The sequence below is a fragment of the Mesoplodon mirus genome (genome assembly GCF_964341445.2).
Source record: "Mesoplodon mirus genome assembly, contig: HAP1_SCAFFOLD_3986, whole genome shotgun sequence".
NCBI lineage: Eukaryota > Metazoa > Chordata > Mammalia > Artiodactyla > Ziphiidae > Mesoplodon > Mesoplodon mirus.
This window is the reverse complement of record NW_028293832.1, coordinates 1-10,676: the sequence shown is the minus strand read 5'-3', so window position 1 is coordinate 10,676 and position 10,676 is coordinate 1. Positions and strand designations below refer to the sequence as shown.

The 10,676-nt window shown below is 38.7% G+C and overlaps 1 long non-coding RNA gene across 1 annotated transcript; it reads left to right on the top strand.

Annotated features, from left to right (window-relative positions):
- Window positions 1-222: 222 nt before the first annotated feature.
- LOC309798528 lies at window positions 223-9,511 on the top strand. Its single transcript, XR_016039680.1, has 3 exons — window positions 223-697; window positions 5,395-7,577; window positions 8,083-9,511. It is a non-coding gene; the product is annotated as an uncharacterized lncRNA (long non-coding RNA).
- Window positions 9,512-10,676: the final 1,165 nt, after the last annotated feature.

Genomic DNA, 10,676 nt, shown 5'->3' with positions numbered 1-10,676 from the left:
CCAATGGAACGAAGCACAAAAAAACAGGTACGATGCTGCTTCTATCATATTAGCGCAAGCAACGTGAAACATAGTTATTACCGTATTTGTAGAGAGTCATTCAAACGAGAAGCTGGAGAGAGATTCGCAATGAGACGAACTAAAGAATAGCATGAAATAAATAGCGAACCAATGGAGCGAAGCACAATAAATAGGTACGATGCTGCTTCTATCATATTAGCGCAAGCAACGTGAAACATAGTTATTACCGTATTTGTAGAGAGTCATTCAAACGAGAAGCTGGAGAGAGATTCGCAATGAAACGAACTAAAGAATAGCTTGAAATAAATAGCGAACCAATGGAACGAAGCACAAAAAAACAGGTACGATGCTGCTTCTATCATATTAGCGTAAGCAACGAGAAACATAGTTATTACCGTATTTGTAGAGAGTCATTCAAACGAGAAGCTGGAGAGAGATTCGCAATGAGACGAACTAAAGAATAGCATGAAATAAATAGCGAACCAATGGAACGAAGCACAATGAACAGGTACGATGCTGCTTCTATCATATTAGCGCAAGCAACGTGAAACATAGTTATTACCGTATTTGTAGAGAGTCATTCAAACGAGAAGCTGGAGAGAGATTCGCAATGAAACGAACTAAAGAATAGCTTGAAATAAATAGCGAACCAATGGAACGAAGCACAAAAAAACAGGTACGATGCTGCTTCTATCATATTAGCGCAAGCAACGTGAAACATAGTTATTACCGTATTTGTAGAGAGTCATTCAAACGAGAAGCTGGAGAGAGATTCGCAATGAGACGAACTAAAGAATAGCATGAAATAAATAGCGAACCAATGGAACGAAGCACAAAAAAACAGGTACGATGCTGCTTCTATCATATTAGCGCAAGCAACGTGAAACATAGTTATTACCGTATTTGTAGAGAGTCATTCAAACGAGAAGCTGGAGAGAGATTCGCAATGAGACGAACTAAAGAATAGCATGAAATAAATAGCGAACCAATGGAACGAAGCACAAAAAAACAGGTACGATGCTGCTTCTATCATATTAGCGCAAGCAACGTGAAACATAGTTATTACCGTATTTGTAGAGAGCCATTCAAACGAGAAGCTGGAGAGAGATTCGCAATGAGACGAACTAAAGAATAGCATGAAATAAATAGCGAACCAATGGAACGAAGCACAATGAACAGGTACGATGCTGCTTCTATCATATTAGCGCAAGCAACGTGAAACATAGTTATTACCGTATTGGTAGAGAGTCATTCAAACGAGATGCTGGAGAGAGATTCGCAATGAATCGAACTAAAGAATAGCTTGAAATAAATAGCGAACCAATGGAACGAAGCACAATAAACAGGTACGATGCTGCTTCTATCATATTAGCGCAAGCAACGTGAAACATAGTTATTACCGTATTTGTAGAGAGTCATTCAAACGAGAAGCTGGAGAGAGATTCGCAATGAAACGAACTAAAGAATAGCATGAAATAAATAGCGAACCAATGGAACGAAGCACAAAGAAACAGGTACGATGCTGCTTCTATCATATTAGCGCAAGCAACGTGAAACATAGTTATTACCGTATTTGTAGAGAGTCATTCAAACGAGAAGCTGGAGAGAGATTCGCAATGAATCGAACTAAAGAATAGCTTGAAATAAATAGCGAACCAATGGAACGAAGCACAAAAAAACAGGTACGATGCTGCTTCTATCATATTAGCGCAAGCAACGAGAAACATAGTTATTACCGTATTTGTAGAGAGTCATTCAAACGAGAAGCTGGAGAGAGATTCGCAATGAGACGAACTAAAGAATAGCATGAAATAAATAGCGAACCAATGGAACGAAGCACAATGAACAGGTACGATGCTGCTTCTATCATATTAGCGCAAGCAACGTGAAACATAGTTATTACCGTATTTGTAGAGAGTCATTCAAACGAGAAGCTGGAGAGAGATTCGCAATGAATCGAACTAAAGAATAGCTTGAAATAAATAGCGAACCAATGGAACGAAGCACAAAAAAACAGGTACGATGCTGCTTCTATCATATTAGCGCAAGCAACGTGAAACATAGTTATTACCGTATTTGTAGAGAGTCATTCAAACGAGAAGCTGGAGAGAGATTCGCAATGAGACGAACTAAAGAATAGCATGAAATAAATAGCGAACCAATGGAACGAAGCACAATAAACAGGTACGATGCTGCTTCTATCATATTAGCGCAAGCAACGTGAAACATAGTTATTACCGTATTTGTAGAGAGTCATTCAAACGAGAAGCTGGAGAGAGATTCGCAATGAGACGAACTAAAGAATAGCATGAAATAAATAGCGAACCAATGGAACGAAGCACAATGAACAGGTACGATGCTGCTTCTATCATATTAGCGCAAGCAACGTGAAACATAGTTATTACCGTATTTGTAGAGAGTCATTCAAACGAGAAGCTGGAGAGAGATTCGCAATGAGACGAACTAAAGAATAGCTTGAAATAAATAGCGAACCAATGGAACGAAGCACAAAAAAACAGGTACGATGCTGCTTCTATCATATTAGCGCAAGCAACGTGAAACATAGTTATTACCGTATTTGTAGAGAGTCATTCAAACGAGAAGCTGGAGAGAGATTCGCAATGAATCGAACTAAAGAATAGCATGAAATAAATAGCGAACCAATGGAACGAAGCACAAAAAAACAGGTACGATGCTGCTTCTATCATATTAGCGCAAGCAACGAGAAACATAGTTATTACCGTATTTGTAGAGAGTCATTCAAACGAGAAGCTGGAGAGAGATTCGCAATGAATCGAACTAAAGAATAGCTTGAAATAAATAGCGAACCAATGGAACGAAGCACAATGAACAGGTACGATGCTGCTTCTATCATATTAGCGCAAGCAACGTGAAACAAAGTTATTACCGTATTTGTAGAGAGTCATTCAAACGAGAAGCTGGAGAGAGATTCGCAATGAATCGAACTAAAGAATAGCTTAAAATAAATAGCGAACCAATGGAACGAAGCACAAAAAAAACAGGTACGATGCTGCTTCTATCATATTAGCGCAAGCAACGTGAAACATAGTTATTACCGTATTTGTAGAGAGTCATTCAAACGAGAAGCTGGAGAGAGATTCGCAATGAGACGAACTAAAGAATAGCATGAAATAAATAGCGAACCAATGGAACGAAGCACAAAAAAACAGGTACGATGCTGCTTCTATCATATTAGCGCAAGCAACGAGAAACATAGTTATTACCGTATTTGTAGAGAGTCATTCAAACGAGAAGCTGGAGAGAGATTCGCAATGAGACGAACTAAAGAATAGCATGAAATAAATAGCGAACCAATGGAACGAAGCACAATGAACAGGTACGATGCTGCTTCTATCATATTAGCGCAAGCAACGTGAAACATAGTTATTACCGTATTTGTAGAGAGTCATTCAAACGAGAAGCTGGAGAGAGATTCGCAATGAGACGAACTAAAGAATAGCATGAAATAAATAGCGAACCAATGGAACGAAGCACAAAAAAACAGGTACGATGCTGCTTCTATCATATTAGCGCAAGCAACGTGAAACATAGTTATCACCGTATTTGTAGAGAGTCATTCAAACGAGAAGCTGGAGAGAGATTCGCAATGAGACGAACTAAAGAATAGCATGAAATAAATAGCGAACCAATGGAACGAAGCACAATGAACAGGTACGATGCTGCTTCTATCATATTAGCGCAAGCAACGAGAAACATAGTTATTACCGTATTTGTAGAGAGTCATTCAAACGAGAAGCTGGAGAGAGATTCGCAATGAGACGAACTAATGAATAGCATGAAATAAATAGCGAACCAATGGAACGAAGCACAAAAAAACAGGTACGATGCTGCTTCTATCATATTAGCGCAAGCAACGAGAAACATAGTTATTACCGTATTTGTAGAGAGTCATTCAAACGAGAAGCTGGAGAGAGATTCGCAATGAATCGAACTAAAGAATAGCTTGAAATAAATAGCGAACCAATGGAACGAAGCACAATGAACAGGTACGATGCTGCTTCTATCATATTAGCGCAAGCAACGTGAAACATAGTTATTACCGTATTTGTAGAGAGTCATTCAAACGAGAAGCTGGAGAGAGATTCGCAATGAGACGAACTAAAGAATAGCATGAAATAAATAGCGAACCAATGGAACGAAGCACAAAAAAACAGGTACGATGCTGCTTCTATCATATTAGCGCAAGCAACGTGAAACATAGTTATTACCGTATTTGTAGAGAGTCATTCAAACGAGAAGCTGGAGAGAGATTCGCAATGAGACGAACTAAAGAATAGCATGAAATAAATAGCGAACCAATGGAACGAAGCACAATGAACAGGTACGATGCTGCTTCTATCATATTAGCGCAAGCAACGAGAAACATAGTTATTACCGTATTTGTAGAGAGTCATTCAAACGAGAAGCTGGAGAGAGATTCGCAATGAGACGAACTAAAGAATAGCTTGAAATAAATAGCGAACCAATGGAACGAAGCACAAAAAAACAGGGTACGATGCTGCTTCTATCATATTAGCGCAAGCAACGTGAAACATAGTTATTACCGTATTTGTAGAGAGTCATTCAAACGAGAAGCTGGAGAGAGATTCGCAATGAGACGAACTAAAGAATAGCATGAAATAAATAGCGAACCAATGGAACGAAGCACAAAAAAACAGGTACGATACTGCTTCTATCATATTAGCGCAAGCAACCAGAAACATAGTTATTACCGTATTTGTAGAGAGTCATTCAAACGAGAAGCTGGAGAGAGATTCGCAATGAATCGAACTAAAGAATAGCATGAAATAAATAGCGAACCAATGGAACGAAGCACAAAAAAACAGGTACGATGCTGCTTCTATCATATTAGCGTAAGCAACGTGAAACATAGTTATTACCGTATTTGTAGAGAGTCATTCAAACGAGATGCTGGAGAGAGATTCGCAATGAGACGAACTAAAGAATAGCATGAAATAAATAGCGAACCAATGGAACGAAGCACAAAAAAACAGGTACGATGCTGCTTCTATCATATTAGCGCAAGCAACGTGAAACATAGTTATTACCGTATTTGTAGAGAGTAATTCAAACGAGAAGCTGGAGAGAGATTCGCAATGAATCGAACTAAAGAATAGCTTGAAATAAATAGCGAACCAATGGAACGAAGCACAAAAAAAACAGGTACGATGCTGCTTCTATCATATTAGCGTAGGCAACGTGAAACATAGTTATTACCGTATTTGTAGAGAGTCATTCAAACGAGATGCTGGAGAGAGATTCGCAATGAGACGAACTAAAGAATAGCATGAAATAAATAGCGAACCAATGGAACGAAGCACAAAAAAACAGGTACGATGCTGCTTCTATCATATTAGCGCAAGCAACGCGAAACATAGTTATTACCGTATTTGTAGAGAGTCATTCAAACGAGAAGCTGGTGAGAGATTCGCAATGAAACGAACTAAAGAATAGCTTGAAATGAATAGCGAACCAATGGAACGAAGCACAAAAAAACAGGTACGATGCTGCTTCTATCATATTAGCGCAAGCAACGCGAAACATAGTTATTACCGTATTTGTAGAGAGTCATTCAAACGAGATGCTGGAGAGAGATTCGCAATGAGACGAACTAAAGAATAGCATGAAATAAATAGCGAACCAATGGAACGAAGCACAAAAAAACAGGTACGATGCTGCTTCTATCATATTAGCGCAAGCAACGTGAAACATAGTTATTACCGTATTTGTAGAGAGTCATTCAAACGAGAAGCTGGAGAGAGATTCGCAATGAGACGAACTAAAGAATAGCATGAAATAAATAGCGAACCAATGGAACGAAGCACAATGAACAGGTACGATGCTGCTTCTATCATATTAGCGCAAGCAACGTGAAACATAGTTATTACCGTATTTGTAGAGAGTCATTCAAACGAGAAGCTGGAGAGAGATTCGCAATGAGACGAACTAAAGAATAGCTTGAAATAAATAGCGAACCAATGGAACGAAGCACAAAAAAACAGGTACGATGCTGCTTCTATCATATTAGCGCAAGCAACGTGAAACATAGTTATTACCGTATTTGTAGAGAGTCATTCAAACGAGAAGCTGGAGAGAGATTCGCAATGAATCGAACTAAAGAATAGCATGAAATAAATAGCGAACCAATGGAACGAAGCACAAAAAAACAGGTACGATGCTGCTTCTATCATATTAGCGCAAGCAACGAGAAACATAGTTATTACCGTATTTGTAGAGAGTCATTCAAACGAGATGCTGGAGAGAGATTCGCAATGAAACGAACTAAAGAATAGCATGAAATAAATAGCGAACCAATGGAACGAAGCACAAAAAAACAGGTACGATGCTGCTTCTATCATATTAGCGCAAGCAACGAGAAACATAGTTATTACCGTATTTGTAGAGAGTCATTCAAACGAGAAGCTGGAGAGAGATTCGCAATGAGACGAACTAAAGAATAGCTTGAAATAAATAGCGAACCAATGGAACGAAGCACAAAAAAACAGGTACGATGCTGCTTCTATCATATTAGCGCAAGCAACGCGAAACATAGTTATTACCGTATTTGTAGAGAGTCATTCAAACGAGAAGCTGGAGAGAGATTCGCAATGAGACGAACTAAAGAATAGCTTGAAATAAATAGCGAACCAATGGAACGAAGCACAAAAAAACAGGTACGATGCTGCTTCTATCATATTAGCGCAAGCAACGCGAAACATAGTTATTACCGTATTTGTAGAGAGTCATTCAAACGAGAAGTTGGAGAGAGATTCGCAATGAGACGAACTAAAGAATAGCATGAAATAAATAGCGAACCAATGGAACGAAGCACAAAAAAACAGGTACGATGCTGCCTCTATCATATTAGCGCAAGCAACGCGAAACATAGTTATTACCGTATTTGTAGAGAGTCATTCAAACGAGAAGCTGGTGAGAGATTCGCAATGAAACGAACTAAAGAATAGCTTGAAATAAATAGCGAACCAATGGAACGAAGCACAAAAAAACAGGTACGATGCTGCTTCTATCATATTAGCGCAAGCAACGCGAAACATAGTTATTACCGTATTTGTAGAGAGTCATTCAAACGAGATGCTGGAGAGAGATTCGCAATGAAACAAACTAAAGAATAGCATGAAATAAATAGCGAACCAATGGAACGAAGCACAAAAAAACAGGTACGATGCTGCTTCTATCATATTAGCGCAAGCAACGAGAAACATAGTTATTACCGTATTTGTAGAGAGTCATTCAAACGAGAAGCTGGAGAGAGATTCGCAATGAGACGAACTAAAGAATAGCATGAAATAAATAGCGAACCAATGGAACGAAGCACAAAAAAACAGGTACGATACTGCTTCTATCATATTAGCGCAAGCAACCAGAAACATAGTTATTACCGTATTTGTAGAGAGTCATTCAAACGAGAAGCTGGAGAGAGATTCGCAATGAATCGAACTAAAGAATAGCATGAAATAAATAGCGAACCAATGGAACGAAGCACAAAAAAACAGGTACGATGCTGCTTCTATCATATTAGCGTAAGCAACGTGAAACATAGTTATTACCGTATTTGTAGAGAGTCATTCAAACGAGATGCTGGAGAGAGATTCGCAATGAGACGAACTAAAGAATAGCATGAAATAAATAGCGAACCAATGGAACGAAGCACAAAAAAACAGGTACGATGCTGCTTCTATCATATTAGCGCAAGCAACGTGAAACATAGTTATTACCGTATTTGTAGAGAGTCATTCAAACGAGAAGCTGGAGAGAGATTCGCAATGAATCGAACTAAAGAATAGCTTGAAATAAATAGCGAACCAATGGAACGAAGCACAAAAAAAACAGGTACGATGCTGCTTCTATCATATTAGCGTAGGCAACGTGAAACATAGTTATTACCGTATTTGTAGAGAGTCATTCAAACGAGATGCTGGAGAGAGATTCGCAATGAGACGAACTAAAGAATAGCATGAAATAAATAGCGAACCAATGGAACGAAGCACAAAAAAACAGGTACGATGCTGCTTCTATCATATTAGCGCAAGCAACGCGAAACATAGTTATTACCGTATTTGTAGAGAGTCATTCAAACGAGAAGCTGGTGAGAGATTCGCAATGAAACGAACTAAAGAATAGCTTGAAATGAATAGCGAACCAATGGAACGAAGCACAAAAAAACAGGTACGATGCTGCTTCTATCATATTAGCGCAAGCAACGCGAAACATAGTTATTACCGTATTTGTAGAGAGTCATTCAAACGAGATGCTGGAGAGAGATTCGCAATGAAACGAACTAAAGAATAGCATGAAATAAATAGCGAACCAATGGAACGAAGCACAAAAAAACAGGTACGATGCTGCTTCTATCATATTAGCGCAAGCAACGAGAAACATAGTTATTACCGTATTTGTAGAGAGTCATTCAAACGAGAAGCTGGAGAGAGATTCGCAATGAGACGAACTAAAGAATAGCTTGAAATAAATAGCGAACCAATGGAACGAAGCACAAAAAAACAGGTACGATGCTGCTTCTATCATATTAGCGCAAGCAACGCGAAACATAGTTATTACCGTATTTGTAGAGAGTCATTCAAACGAGAAGCTGGAGAGAGATTCGCAATGAGACGAACTAAAGAATAGCTTGAAATAAATAGCGAACCAATGGAACGAAGCACAAAAAAACAGGTACGATGCTGCTTCTATCATATTAGCGCAAGCAACGCGAAACATAGTTATTACCGTATTTGTAGAGAGTCATTCAAACGAGAAGTTGGAGAGAGATTCGCAATGAGACGAACTAAAGAATAGCATGAAATAAATAGCGAACCAATGGAACGAAGCACAAAAAAACAGGTACGATGCTGCCTCTATCATATTAGCGCAAGCAACGCGAAACATAGTTATTACCGTATTTGTAGAGAGTCATTCAAACGAGAAGCTGGTGAGAGATTCGCAATGAAACGAACTAAAGAATAGCTTGAAATAAATAGCGAACCAATGGAACGAAGCACAAAAAAACAGGTACGATGCTGCTTCTATCATATTAGCGCAAGCAACGCGAAACATAGTTATTACCGTATTTGTAGAGAGTCATTCAAACGAGATGCTGGAGAGAGATTCGCAATGAAACAAACTAAAGAATAGCATGAAATAAATAGCGAACCAATGGAACGAAGCACAAAAAAACAGGTACGATGCTGCTTCTATCATATTAGCGCAAGCAACGAGAAACATAGTTATTACCGTATTTGTAGAGAGTCATTCAAACGAGAAGCTGGAGAGAGATTCGCAATGAGACGAACTAAAGAATAGCTTGAAATAAATAGCGAACCAATGGAACGAAGCACAAAAAAACAGGTACGATGCTGCTTCTATCATATTAGCGCAAGCAACGCGAAACATAGTTATTACCGTATTTGTAGAGAGTCATTCAAACGAGAAGCTGGAGAGAGATTCGCAATGAGAGGAACTAAAGAATAGCTTGAAATAAATAGCGAACCAATGGAACGAAGCACAAAAAAACAGGTACGATGCTGCTTCTATCATATTAGCGCAAGCAACGAGAAACATAGTTATTACCGTCATTGTAGAGAGTCATTCAAACGAGAAGCTGGAGAGAGATTCGCAATGAGACGAACTAAAGAATAGCATGAAATAAATAGCGAACCAATGGAACGAAGCACAAAAAAACAGGTACGATGCTGCTTCTATCATATTAGCGCAAGCAACGAGAAACATAGTTATTACCGTATTTGTAGAGAGTCATTCAAACGAGAAGCTGGAGAGAGATTCGCAATGAATCGAACTAAAGAATAGCATGAAATAAATAGCGAACCAATGGAACGAAGCACAATGAACAGGTACGATGCTGCTTCTATCATATTAGCGCAAGCAACGTGAAACATAGTTATTACCGTATTTGTAGAGAGTCATTCAAACGAGAAGCTGGAGAGAGATTCGCAATGAATCGAACTAATGAGTAGCATGAAATAAATAGCGAACCAATGGAACGAAGCACAAAAAAACAGGTACGATGCTGCTTCTATCATATTAGCGCAAGCAACGTGAAACATAGTTATTACCGTATTTGTAGAGAGTCATTCAAACGAGAAGCTGGAGAGAGATTCGCAATGAATCGAACTAATGAGTAGCATGAAATAAATAGCGAACCAATGGAACGAAGCACAAAAAAACAGGTACGATGCTGCTTCTATCATATTAGCGCAAGCAACGTGAAACATAGTTATTACCGTATTTGTAGAGAGTCATTCAAACGAGAAGCTGGAGAGAGATTCGCAATGAATCGAACTAATGAGTAGCATGAAATAAATAGCGAACCAATGGAACGAAGCACAAAAAAACAGGTACGATGCTGCTTCTATCATATTAGCGCAAGCAACGTGAAACATAGTTATTACCGTATTTGTAGAGAGTCATTCAAACGAGATGCTGGAGAGAGATTCGCAATGAGACGAACTAATGAATAGCATGAAATAAATAGCGAACCAATGGAACGAAGCACAAAAAAACAGGTACGATGCTGCTTCTATCATATTAGCGCAAGCAACGCGAAACATAGTTATTACCGTATTTGTAGAGAGTCATTC